The following is a 13,638-nucleotide window of genomic DNA, read 5'->3' as shown; positions in this document are numbered from 1 at the left end:
AGACTGTTTATTTCTGTTGGCCTTTACAAAGGTCCCTTCCCAAGTGAGAGGCGATGGAGCATTTCTGTAGGGCCTGCACAGACAAGCAGGACCCCTACGTGGGGTGTGCTGTGCTGGGGGTGGGCAGGGGGGCACCGCTGCCTCCGGGAAGGGAAGCTGTGGCCGGCGTGGTAAGAGGGAAAAGCAAGAGAAAAGGGCGTAGGGGTGGGGGAACGAAGGTGATAAAAGTGGCTGGCACCGAATATGCTTTAAAAAGACAAACAATCACCGCAATTAATATTCTTAATAGCTTTTATTATTGTCTTTTCCCCTTTGTAATTTTATTTTTAGGCAGAGTGGATGTGGTGCCAATGCAAAGATGCTGAATGGACATCCCTGGGGAACACAGTCCTGCCGTGGATCGCAGGGACGAGGTCGGGGAGGACCCTCCACGCTGCTCCTCCCTCAGGTGGGTACCGGCCTCACGGCGGCCCCACTGCCTGGTCGCGTTGCGTGGGGTGCTCGGTCCCCACCGCGCCATGGCCGCTTTTAAACCACGTCCCTGCGCGGCATTGCCCTTTTAAGGGCAGGCAGAGGGCGGGGCGGCCCCGCCCACCTCTCCCCTCCCCTCCCCTCCCCTCCCCTCCCTCCCTCTTCCCCCCTCCTTGGGCGCCCCCTGGAGGCGGCGCGCGCAGGTGCCTCCGTCTCCCCTCCCTCGCGCCGCCGGTGCGGGCGTGCGCGTGCGCGTGCGCGCGGCAGCGGGCGCGCGGCGGCGGCGGCGTTCTGTCGGGGCCCCGCGCCGCCGTCCCATTCATGCGGGGCAGCGGCGGCGCGAGCGAGGCGGGCGCGGAGCCCCGGGCGGCGGCGGGTGGAGGCGGGCGCGGCGGCGGAGGAGGCGGAGGCAACGGCAACGGCAGGGGCCCGGCCGGCGGCTCGGTGTGGAATGCAATTATGGCTGGCACGGCGGAGGCGAGCGGGGACCGGAGCCGTGAGTAACCCGGTTGCAACTTTCCTCCGCGGGCGCGGCTCGTGCCTTTATGTGCCCGATCGGTTGATTTGTTAAAAATACGCGGATTTGGCTTTATTGCCCCCAAAAATACGCGGTGGCGGCGGAGCGGGGCTGGCCCGGGCAGGGCAGCGGCGGCCCGTCGGGGGGCGCGGAGGGGCCGCGGCGACAGGGCTGGGCCGGGCCGGGCCGGCGCCGTGCTGCTGCCGCCCCGGGGCCAGCCCGCATTGCGCCCCGCGGCTCCGGGAGCGCGGCCGCGGGAACCGCCTCCCGCGGGGGGACAAACACCCGCCGGGGACCGAGCCTTTTTCTTTATCCGCCCCACGCCCCGCGTGGTTTTCGCAGTGGGGTGCCGGGGACCGGGCAGGTGCGGGCTGGACCGGGCGGGGGCCGCCTCTCTGCTCCGTGCTGCTCGGGCCGGGGCGGGCGGTGCCGGGGGGTGCCTCCCGGCCCGGTGCAGCGGCGGGGCTGGCCGCCTCCCTCCGTCCCTCCTGCAGCCCGCCCGCCCCGGGTCTCGGCGGGGTTTGCTTCCCCAGTGCTGCACCGCGGGGAGCCCGCCGCCCCGCTGCCCGCCCGAGTCCCGCACCGCTGGAGACGTGAGCGGGGCGCAGCCTCTCCCGGGCTCGCCGCCTCGGATCCCCGCATCCGCCCTGCTTCGGCTCCCCGCATCCGCCCTGCCCTGCGTCCTCCCTGCCATCCGTCCTCGCTGCCGTCCCCGCATCGTGCTGCCCCGTATCCCGGCTCACATCCTCGCTGTCATCCCTGTGTCCATGCTGCCCCGCATCCCCGCTGCCATCCCCGCATCGTGCTGCCCCACGTCCTCGCCCACATCCCCGCATCGTGCTGCCCCACGTCCTCGCTGCCATCCCTGCATCCCTCCTGCTTCACGTCCCCGCATCCCGCCGGGGCGCGGTGTGCGGCACCCGGGCTGGGCTCGCCCCGAAACCCGCAGAGCCGCCGTTCCCCCCGCGCTTCCCTCTCCCAGCAGCCGGCGGAGGAATGCTGCGGGGATGCTGGCAGAGCGGGTTGGGTTTGCCCAGCGAGGCAGGGTGCCCTGTGGGATGGCTGCCGTTGCCCTCCTTATAATCGTTACTATTGTGATCGTGGTGTAGTTTTGCAGCGCAGTGCCTGGGCATCTCTCTGATCGAGGCGCGAGAGGCTGCGATACCTGTGTGCGGGGCTGCGTGCCGGTGCACGCCTGCCGCCTCCAATATTAACGTGGAAGGTGGTGAATAAAGCTGGCTGCGCGTTTGGTGTCCCTTGCCCCTCTGCCTTTCCCGTTTCTGCCCTGCAAACGCACACGGCAGCTCCGGTGTGCGAGCGGGGAGGGATTTGCAAAATCTCAGTGGCATGCTGAAATAAATCCCGAAATCCCTTCTCCTTCCTTGTCCTCCTTGCGTGGAAATTCTTCCTTCTGGCCCTGGCCAGGCGCCGGGGTGGGGGGAGCCAGGGGAGGGGGGCTGGTGTGTAAACAGGGCTTAACATGAAGGTCACTGGTTAAAGAGGAGACGGATGGGAGAGAAAAGACAGGCATTAACCTCAGTTGTTAGCTCCCCGCTTCCTCCTGCTTTGGGGAGGACAAAACAAAAGCAGAACCTGCTAACGGGGGGATGAATATTCATGATTCTTCTCGCCTGCTCTGGGACACGGAGGGGAGAAAAGTTGGGCAGATGAGCTGCCTGGCCGAAGCTGCTTTTCCTCCAGCTTGCGAGAAAATCCTTTTTTGCTGAGCGAGGGCTGTGTCAGAGGGAATTACCAGCCTTTTGCTGGATTTCTTTTTTTTTTTTTCTTTTGTGTGTGGCTGCAAGAAAAAAAAAAGGGAAAAAAAAAAAAAGAGGAGCTGAGGCTATTGACTACATCAAAGGTTATCCATTTGAAAACACCATTTTCCTCTGAACAGCGACTAATTGCTTCCTGAACAATCTCAGGGTCTTTTGTATATACTCAGTGGGTAAAATGAGTGACTCGATGTGTCTCTCTCAAGACACTGGTGACCGAACGGGATGGAAAGGTGGAGAAGCCAAGGAAAAGCAGCGGGACAGAAGTCTCTCGGAGGATGCACGGATAATTTCTTAAGCGGCTGTGAGGGGGGAAGGTTTTTGCTTCTGCCTGCTCGCCGCGGCGCGGTCTGCTGGTGCCGGTGGATGCCGGCTCTGGCAGCGGTGCGGCGGCACGGGGCCGTGAGGAAGGCTGGTAAGGAAGTTTGGATTCAAAATACCCGATTGTGTGGGGAAGGAGGGACCGAGATCCGGTGCTCACCATCCGCCTGCGGCTTTGGCTGCCGGTGCCGCTCCTCGGAGAGCGGCGAGCCTGGATGCGCTGCTTCCCAAGGGGCTGCGGGGAGGCAGCGCCAGGGGCTGGCTGGCTCTTGCTCCGTGGAGTGGCTGGGCTTTCCGCAGCTGGTACCCTAAAGGTTAAAGTTTTGGTGGCGTTGTTTTTGTTAGCACAGCGATAGCGGCACCAGCAAGAGTTTTCCTCTCTTGGCTTATTTTTTTTTTTTTTTTTAAATAGACGCATCGAATTTGGAGCGAAGCGGAGGCATCCGCCTTTGTGCATGCTCGGGCTGTGCACGGAGCCGTGCAGAAGAGCCCTTGCGCCTCTCCGTAACACAAAGCCCTTTTCCCGTGCGAGGCAGAGGGCCCCGCGAGAGAGAAACTCCTAACGCCGGCGGAGAAGCGGCTGAGGGCCACGCCGGCAGCTCCGGGCGGGTGCTGTTTCGCCGGAGCTTTGCGCAGCCGAAATGGAAGAGGGTGATAAAAGCGGCGCTGCTGCGTGCTGGCAGGGCTGCCTCCCCTCCTCCATCCCGGCAGCAGTTGGGGCCGGCCCCTGCCCTGCTCCCCGGGTGTAAATGTCATGCCAGGCAATTTATTTCGGTGGGTTTGCTGCGTTTGACATCCATTGAACAAAGGGAAGGATCTGGCCCTGGGATTCGACTTAATGAAGGAAACTTGTACGTGTTTGTTCTCTGGGCTGAGCGCGGGTCAGAGCCTTTGTTGCTGCCTGCCTTGCTTGTGGCTGTAGCACTAACCACCGGCGAGAGCCGGACTCGGCCCCGAGCTGGGAATTTCCGAGCAGGAGAGGCCGGTGCTGGCGCTGCTGGCTCCCTGCAAACTGAGGGGAGCCCGCCCGCAGCATCGGGCTTCTGCGGAGTCCCGCAGGGCTTTGTTGTGACCGCCTCTCCGCGTAGGGAATTTTGGTGCTGTGGTCACTTGTGACCACAGCGGGGGGTCTGTCATGTTTTTCGGCACCCCTGGCACAGCAGAAGGAAGGTGGACCTTGGAAGAGGCAGGGCAGCGGAGGTGCCGCCACCCCTCTGTGTGGCAACGGGAAGGCAGGCACGGGTCACCGCCATGCCTATATGCCATCCTCGCTGCCTGCAAGCTTAGATTTTGCATTGACCTGAGCTGGTGGGACATATGCGTGGAGACCTTGGGTTCTGCTCTCTGTGATCCGTTGATGACTCCTCCAAATTGCGTCATTAGATACTTGTGTGCTATATGGAAGAAACCAGTGGGCAGAGGGCTCCTGGCCAGTGTTTGACTGGTGAACAGCTTGGTGGTGTGCCATGCTTGGTGGTGTGCCAAGGGCAGGGAATCACAAGTGGTGGGGAGCTTGGTTCAGTGTGACCTCCGTTCCCTTACCTCTCCTGGGTTTGGGCTGCAGCCCCTTTTCCCAGCAAGGTGCTGAGCGCTGTGGCTCCATGCTAGGTGGGGAGAAGCGAGTGTTTGCCACCGTCCAGCGCTGGGGTGGCTGGTTTGGCTTCAGGCTGCAGGCAATCACCTTCTTCTCTGACTGTAGCCCATAACACGTTCTCAGTAATGCTATGGGGAGCATACCACTGCAGATGCGTGGTATGTGGTGAGAACACGTGTGCTCTGACACTGTCTCTGACCCGCAGCCTCAGCTGTGCCCCTCTTAGTCCTGGCCATGGATGCAGCATGTAGATACCTCAGCGTGGTTCTCCAGCTATGCTTGGAAGTCAGGTTTGAGCAAACATCTTGTGCATTACGGAGGAGAAAAGCTCAAGCCAACAAATAAATCTTGATGGTTTCCATGCCAGGCGTGGGCAGACACGGCTCATCTCCCCTGTGCTCAGCATGTCATGCAGCCAAAAACGCACGTCTTCCCACCGGGTTGCCAGAGTGCAGCTGGGCATGGGGAGGTGTCTTTGCTTGCATTGCTTCTCATAGTATCCTGCGGCTGCCTCCAGCCCTTGTTTCAGGTGGAAACCACTGTTTAAAACCCTGAATTAAAAACATTTAAAAGTTTTTATTTTCGCTTTAGCCAAGTCTTGGCAAACCTCCTCCTTGTTGCCGGCATGCCGAGATGTTTGAGCCTGGAGAAAAACTCCACGTCCAGACCGTCGGGCTTGCGTTCCACAAACACTTTTCCTCCTTTCTCCTCTGAAGTCTTCTTGCATGGCACAAGTCAGACTATTTTGGGTGACCCTTCTGTCCCCATGGAGTGTGGGGTGCCTTGGTGTGATGGGGGCTGAGTCTGTGCCTGCCCTGTGGGCTGGTGCGTGCTGGTCTGTGCCTGGGGTCCGAGACCCTTGTGAGCCGCTTGAACCACAGGGGAGATTTGTTACCGCTGGGGTGGATCCGGGGCCTGGTGCGAGCTGTGGTGCGATATCCTCTTTGCTCCTTGAGCGGAGCTTGCGAGGGCTTTCGCTGGAGAAAGTGCCCAGGGCGAGAGCAGGACAAGGATGCGGGGATGGGCTGCAGGGCTCTGGGGGACCCACTGCGCTGGGACCATCTCCTTCCAATCTCTCCTTCTCCCCAGCAGCCTGCGGATCAACCCCGGGGCTCGGCACCCGCCTCCCCATCTTGAGCATCCCGCAATCTGCTGGGCAACTTGGCATGGAGACCCAGGAGCGGTAGTAATCCAATTTGGGCAGTTTAGCTGCACTTTGCTCTGTGCTGCTGGCCGGAGCTTGGGAGCTTTAATCCGGCTAATGACCCCAGCTCCGCGGGTTGAGTAACCGACGACCATTTGCTTGATTTGGTTTTCCTTTCTGCCGGCAGTGGAGGACGGAGGCTGAGGCTGTTTCTGAGTCCTGCCCCTGGTATTTGGGACGCTTTTCAGGTGTAGGTACGTGTAGGGACTGGAGGGTGAGGGCAGTGTGGAGGGGCACTGCAATCCCCGCTTTCCCCTCGGGACCTCCCTCCTTCCCGTTTTCCATGTGCTCCCCCTCTTTCTCCGGTGAAGATAAGCCCTTCTGCCGGAGCTCTTTTGCAACATACTATTATTTTCAGAAAGACGAAGCCAAGAAAAATAAAGCCTCTCTCTTCTTTCGGTTGCCTACTGTTTAATGTACAAAATACAGGGGTGGTAATTGCATTAAAATGTATATAATTATACTGGAGGGAGGGAAAAAAAAAATCTTGCTAATTGCATGGGTGTTTTGAACTGATAAACGTCGAGCGATTCACGTTTTCTTGGGAGTTTGGCAAAGCAGAGCTGCAGTCCGGCACGTGAGGGGTTAGGAGTGGGGCTGGTTTCCCACCATTACTGGGAAACTGGGTGGGATGCTCCAAGACCCTCTGGGAGCAGAGGATCGGGCCCCGGACACAACCGACGCTACCCCCATCCAGGCAAATCTCGACATCATTGTAGGAGCTTTGCCAGTGCTTTTGCTTTACGTGCTTAGTTAAGCAACTGCTTGTGTGTCAAAATACTCAGGCTCTTGCAGAAAGTAAATCCCTGGCGAGAGGAAAGGCAGATTCCTGGTGGTGCTTGTGTTGGAGGAAGAAATTTCCTGTGTGATGCAGCCCCAGCGTTCCGGGGGCTGGTTTCCCCCACCCCAGTAATGTCATTTCCCCCCTCCCCATTAATGTCACGTCGGCGTATGTGGGTGCTGCTGGTGGTCAACCCCTCGGGCGGGGTGGGAGGAAGAATGGTCTCACGTTTCGAATGATACGATGCGAAAACCACATTTCCTCCTGCGAATGCCGACCCCGTCGGAGCTGCCGATAACATCGCAGGTAATTGTAATGGCAATAAGTTGTTTGCTTTGTGCGTGCGGCCGTGCTCTGTGTACAGGCGGCTGCTTTGCTCTTCCTGTTCAGACTGTTAGCTTCAACAGGGGAAGAGGAAAACCCAAAAATATTTTAGGAGGAGTTTAAAAATAATCTTCCAGCTTGGCTGGTGGGCAGGATGTTTCGCAGAATCATGTTCCCCCCTGGTCCAAGTCCAGCCCTGTGGCCCTCGGAAGGCTTTGCTGGGCAGTGTTAAGCCCTGTCTTACTGTTTTAGCCAGCCTGAGGACTTGCTGTTGGTCTCCGGGAGCTGGAGGGGGCCAGGACCCGGCCCTGGATTTTGGCTTTTGCCTTTGTTGGGTCAGGCTACCCTGTACCTGAGCAGCAGCAGAGCTGGGGTGTGAGCTCAAGCTTACAGCTGCCGAGGCCTCTGTAACCGTAAAACATTTAAAATCCATTCCCCAGCACCGCAGCATTGCGCTCCCTCCCCCCCCATCTCCTCCTCAGTGTTTTTATTCCTAGAAGTGCTGGCGTGCAGGCAGGGTCCCTGCCTGCCGCCTGCCTGCCTGCCTGCGGCTGCTTATCTTGGGGTCCGGCTCCTGGATGGCTGCATCCTTCCTGGAGTCACGGGGGGCTCTCCACACTCCGGCGGGACCAGAATCAGCCCGATGAGCCCTTCTGAAGTCAAGAACCTGTTTTTCAGGCTGATGTCATCGGGAAGAAATGGGGGAGGAGGAAGGCAGGAAGGCAGCGCCGCTTCCGAAGGAGAGCTGCCACGGAGCCCGTGACGCCGCAGGCAGCCCGGGCTTCCACCGACACCCGTTATTATTCCTTACCTTCGGCACGGCGGCAGTGCCCGCAGGCCTGCCGGCACACGTGGGAGAGGTCCTGCTCTGCATGGCCTCGTGCCTGCGTGGGTGAGAGGCGGGGGGGGGGGGGGTGCCAGGGGCGTGCGTCAGCTTGCACTGGGACTCCGAGCAAGGATGTCTTTTGGCTCACCGGGTGTGCCTTGCACGGCTCCCTGGCCGTCGGTGGGGTGACGGCACTCGCTGGAGCTGCCATCCAGCCACCGTCATTAGCAGAAAGTGGATTTTTGGCAAAGGTGCTTGGACAGCTCTCCCAGCACAAGCGGGCAGCCACGTCCTCTCGGTTTTGTGGTGAATAAGTGGATCCATTGCGCTAACGCCAGTCGGGGTCTTGGCCCCTCGTGCGCAGCATCAGACCATAGCAGCACGCCTGCGTCCGGCGTGGGTTGGAGCTGCGGCCAGGATCTGCCGGGAGAGAAGCAGCACTGCTCTGCTCTCTGTCCCAGCCAGCACCTCTTGGGCAGTGCTGTGCCCACGCGTGGAAATTTGCTCCTCCCGGCTGGGCTGTGTAAGACCCCTTTGCCGTGGGCGGCCAAGGTGGAGGCGTGCTGGAGCTGGGGGCTGTGCCGGTGCTGCTGGTCAGGGCAGCACTGCCAGCAGGAGGGCAGAGTGCAGGCACAGCCCCTGCCACGGTGCGTGCAGTGCCTCCCTGTTTTTATCGGATGCCCTCCGCCTGTCCTGCTGCAAATGAAGCCCCCGTTAGTCTTTCGGAGCAGTTTTCTCTGGTGGTGGTGTTGCTGTGGGGAGACTTTTGGGCTCTTTCCCTTCCCCTCTCTGCCCATCCCGCTGCCGAGCGAGGCTCCACTAGCTCTCGGGCTGACTCGCTGCTCCTGGGTCTGCTCCACCTTGGGCAAATAAAGCATGGGGCCGTGCTGAGCTGGGACCTCCGCAGGGAAAGTGGAGCCGGGACCTGAGCCGATTCTAGCAGCGGTGCTCAGGGCAGCACGGCTGGGATGGGAAAGGGGTAGGGGCGACAGGTCTGGGGGGGGGAAGGAAAGGCAGATACGGCTTGGGGTTTAGCTGGTGAAACCACATTTGGAGAAGTTTTGTGGTCTGTTTTAATTGGACCTAACTCTGGCGGCGGTCACGTTCAGCTCAGCATATGATGGCGTGAGTGCTGGTGTCAGCATGGGGCCGGGCAGAAGCATGGGAATTTCAGCTCAGCCAGGATTAAGCCGGTTCTGGGGTGACTTCCCTTTGCTGGGAGTAGAGGAGGTCCGGCACCTGGGAATTCTCCTGTTCCAGTGTGTTGTTGCAAAGCAGGAGCTCCCCGGATTCGCGCTGAGATTTGGGGGAAGCGCAGCTCTCCTGCTGGCCTTGTGGAGGCGGTTGGGAAGTGCGGAGGGGCGTGTGTGTGTTGGAGCAGGAAAAGCCCTCCCTGGAGAACCAGGCTGGAAGAGATGCATTCATCTGGGGAGGGTTGGGTCATCGGATTGTGTTCATGGCTGCCCTGGCCCGGTGAAGGACACGGAGCAATGGGTTTGGGAGCAAGGAGCAATGTGTTATGCCACAGGGAGTGAGATCAGACAAGAGGAGGATGGCAGGGGCCAGAGGGCCTCTCGTTGGACTTCTCTGTTGGCTCTTGGGAGATCTTCAGGCTCTCTGCAGGTCCAGCTGGACCAAGGTGACCTCTGCCCACAGGGCTGGTTTTTGGGGTGTTTGCATGGGGCAGTGGACTGATGGGGTGTGAGGACCAGGGTCTGGAGCACATGGGCCAAAGCCAAGGTGGAAGGTGGCCTTCAGGGGACTTGATCTGGACTTCTTTGCTCTAAAGCTGGGGACGAAATGTTGTTAAGTGGTCCCGATTGAGGTGGCAAAATTGGTATCAGCCTGGGGTGTGAAGCCTTGAGCTGGCCTGAGTGTTGATAGTAGGAAGCCACAATCCCATAGCTGGGGTTCTGGTGCCTTGGGTTACAGTCTGCAGCGTGATGAGAGGCGCAGAGGGGTTAAGGGTGAGGTGTTTTGCTCTATGCATGTTGATGGACACACTTCTGAAGCAGGATGGGGAGGCAGCAGGCTGCGTCCTGTGTGGATGGTCAGCTGTGGGCTGTGCATCTGGATACCCAGATGAGATATGAGAATAATGCACAGGACAGCCATCGGCTTGCACTTCTAGCATGGCTGAACACGTTGGAGAACACGTGTAATGGGTCCTGGTCCATGCCTGGTTTCCATAGCAGGGACAAGCAGTCCTGGCAGGAACCGCTGAGACTGTCCCTGTGTACTGCTCTGCCTTGGGATGTTGTAGTTGGGGGAAGCCTTCATTTCCATCTCAGAAACACTCATGAGCCTGTTTGGGAATGACTCTCTGCAGGGCAGCATGCAGTCTCTTGATGGTAAGAGCACGTGGTGGCTCCAGAGCTGTTCTCCTTGGCGTGACATGACTTTTTGTGGAGGGCTGGGCAAGGGGAATTGTGCGCTTGAGAAATGCTATTTTATTTCCTTGCTACTTGTTCTTTTATGCCCCTTTTTGCTGAGGGTCAAGCTTCTTCTTGAAGCCCCTGGGCAGTAGATGGCTGCTTCTCCTTGTCATGTTTCTTGAGACAGAAGAGGTTGAATTCCTTGCCCAGAAGATCCTCGCAGGGCAGGAGTGGAAGCTGCCGTGCCCACGTGTGCTGCAGTGACAGGGCAGGACGGGGTCCTCGGCCCCTGCCCTGGGGATGGCAGGAGCCTGGGACGAAACTGAAGATGCTAAAGATACTCCTGATGCGGGTGATAGGGATGGAGATTGGAGCGGGACAGCTTCAGAGCTTGCCATTGATTTCATCAGCGTGTGGTTCAAGCCAGGGATAAGATTTGTAATGATTTAACTTGCTTGCTAGGGGGAGACCCCAGCCAAATAGTTTTTAATGATTGTGTGCGGTGAAGGAAGGAGTTAAAGTTTAGCCTTGTTGCAGACGATTGCATATGTAGTGCAGCTCTAACTCGATACCACCACCAGCCTTTCCTCATTGTTGCAAGGCTTTTCCCAGGCAGACGAACCTAAAAATACACCAGCTGTATGGTGAGGCTGACTCTCCTGTGGCCTGCGGGCTTTTCTCTCCCCCGGATAATCTCCCCTCTCTCCCCTTTGCTAATTACTGGCAGCCTAGCAGCTCCTGTGTTTGAAAATGGAGTCGGTTCCTTCTTGGACTGTTTCCTGCTGCTGAGAGCAGCAAGTGACGTGGAGAGGTTGCAGGTAAAGACCTGTTAAATGCCATTTCCCCGTTCAGGGGTTGGTTATGTGGGGGTTTTCAATCCCATTGCTTCACTCTTCCAGTCTCCCTTACAAAGTGCTGTAAAGCTCTTGGGGCAGTTTGCAGCCTCGTCCCACTGCTCGAGAGCAGCTTCTCTCCAAGACAAGCAAGGCTTTCCCTAGCCCTGGGGATGCAGACCCACCTGGGACCCCTGTGAGGCTCCTCCTGGGCTGTGTGTGGTGGCGGGGAGCAATGTGAGCCCGCTGGGGTCTCGGTGATGCAGGAGTGGGGATGGCAAGCGGGTCTGTGGGTGCCAGATGTGCGCTTCTGTGCTCGTCGGCATGTTTTAAACCACAGCTTTGGCTGTTTCCGTGAGGGCTGCTGCTTTGTAGCTCTGGACGCGCTGCCCGGACGAGTGGAGAGCTGGTCCTTAATGCTGTGTCCAGTCTTTGCCTTTTAAGGTTAGTTTTTCCATCCCAGTACTCCTGCTTTGTGCTATCAAAAGTGATGATTGTTTTCCCAAAGCGTGATCTCCCATCCCAAACCCAGGTTTCTGGCTGTACTGCGGGACCAGGAAACCCACAGCCTCGGGGGACGAATGCTGCGGCCCCTCGCCACCTCTTTAGCAGCGAGCAAGTGGGACGCGGGCATTTGCAGGGGAAGCTGATAGCTTTTTGATGAAAGGCTCTTTTGAAGTCGGGGTGCGTGAGCCTTGGCTGCGGCGAGGCAGGCAGCCCCATCCAGGTCATGCAGCAGCTGCGACCGTCTCAGCGTGGCCACTTCCGAGGTGAAACCGTGAGCAAATGTTGTTTCTGGCGTGGGATGAAAGGGGCTGGGGTGGATTTGGTGCTTGTGCAATTGCTTCACTGGCTTTGTTTCTGACAGCAGGTTTGCTGCTATATGTTTGTGTGTGTATATATGTGTGTGTGTGTGTGTGCGCACATGGAAAACAAACACAAGCCTGCAGCGCTGTCTTGCCGGCAGTGTTCCCCACTGCGGGGTGAGCCAGCCCTGTGCAGGGATGCTCTCCGGGATGCTCTGCGCTGCATCACTTGCTGCCCAGGCAGCGTAACGGGGTGTATTTTTGGTCCTGCTCTCCCAGTTGGCATGTGTGCTTCCAGGCTGGGGTGTGTTATTTTATTGCAGCCTGTTTCAGAGCTGGGCTTGGCTCCAGGGTGTCTACTCGGGGTTTTCCATGCTTTGGGATTGTGGTGACAGCGTGCATGGTGCAGGTCTCACTGGCAAGCACGAGAGCGTGGCAGCATTCATGTCATGGTCCTGGGCTGGATCCTCCCCAGGGCAAGGTGCTACTTGGGTGCAGCCCCATGGGGTTTAGGTACTGTGTGGTTTAAAGTGTGTGCCCGTGGAGGAGCTGCCCTGCTGTTAGCCTGTGACCTCTCCGTGGGGATTGGAGGTGATGTGATGGAGGGAAATGTCCTTTGGCCCCTGTGCAGCTCCTCCCTGGCTGCCCCCGCGGGCAGGGAGCTGGGGCCGTGCAGGTGCCTGTGCTCTGGTGCAGGGCTGCCTGCTGCCCCCACCGCTGTGGGGTTGGACCTTGCTTTAATTTGATCCAAGTCTTAGGTACCCAGATCATTTAAGCCTGAAGAAAGCAGACAAGCTAACCTTTCCTGCTGTTTCTTTTTTTAATAATCACTGTGATGGTTTTAAGCAGGACTGGATAAAAGCCCTGCTGGGGTCGGGGCACTAGGATGAGATGTTGCTGCTAACATATATTTAGGAGCAGAAATCTCGGAGGAGCTCTGCAGAGTGCCATCTCTCTGCTCGCCCCAGCTCTGCCTCTCTTTGCTCTCATTCCAGCTCCTGAGTGACAGTTCCCGACGTTAATTTGGGAATCTCCTGTTGGGCTTTATAGCCCTACTTTGTGGCAGCAGCCCGACCTCCAGTTCTCCCGCTCCCTGAAATAGAAGCAATGAATCACAGAACACACTCAGAAAGTGGCTTCCCTGTCCCCCTCACCCGTCCCAGCAGGGCGATGCTCCGGCTGGCATCCCCACGCTGCACCAAGCTCCCACTTCCAACTGCACCACCTTCCCCGCTCCTCCTCCTTTCAGCAGCTGGTGTGTGAGTTTTGTGTCGATGGAGATCTCCTGGCGATGGAGCCGGCCATGCTGTTCCTGGAAGGGCTCAGCCCCGCGGTTTGCAGCAGCTTGGTGAGAGCTGTGCTGGTTTCTGGGGGTGGGAAACCTACCTCTGGCAACTTGGCAGGAAACCATGCTTGCCAGGCTGGCGGCTTTCTGAGCTAACTGGGGGGTTTGCGCTGAGAGCACGGCTTGGTCCCATGCCTCGGTATGGTTTGGGGCTAATAAGCACCAATCTGGGGTGCTCGTGGTTATGTTCTCACCGACAAGCTCGTAAAAATGAAGATGCTGGACAGCGTGGCTGTCTCCTGGGAGCACGCTCGCCCTGGCAGTGTTGTGGCTGCGTGCTCTTTGCTAGGAGGCTCCCAGTGTTGGGAAAGAATGGGAGATTAGGACCATAGGGATGATTTCCAGGGCTGGTGGATTCATGCTTTGGTTGTCTCCACACCCACCAAGCTTTGTGGCACCTGACTTTGGTCTCAGTGTTGCCCACACACTGTTGCCCAAACCTCCCTTGAGGCTATTGCCTTGGAGG

General features: G+C 58.5%; 1 protein-coding gene across 2 annotated transcripts in view; it reads left to right on the top strand.

Annotated features, from left to right (window-relative positions):
- The first annotated feature begins 725 nt into the window (after positions 1-725).
- PLXNA1 (plexin A1) overlaps positions 726-13,638 on the top strand; it is a 123,602-nt gene continuing 110,689 nt past the window's right edge. The window contains exon 1 of one of the 2 annotated variants that reach the window (XM_054838175.1): positions 726-967. The gene's annotated coding sequence lies outside the window, so the exon portion shown is untranslated. Of the gene's footprint in view, positions 968-3,020; positions 3,179-13,638 lie in introns of those variants that run through there. The other variant, XM_054838176.1, reaches the window with a different exon arrangement.

The sequence above is a fragment of the Grus americana genome, chromosome 11, assembly GCF_028858705.1.
Source record: "Grus americana isolate bGruAme1 chromosome 11, bGruAme1.mat, whole genome shotgun sequence".
NCBI classification, from domain to species: domain Eukaryota; kingdom Metazoa; phylum Chordata; class Aves; order Gruiformes; family Gruidae; genus Grus; species Grus americana.
The sequence above is the reverse complement of the archived record's forward strand: the minus strand, read 5'-3'. Positions and strand labels throughout refer to the sequence as shown.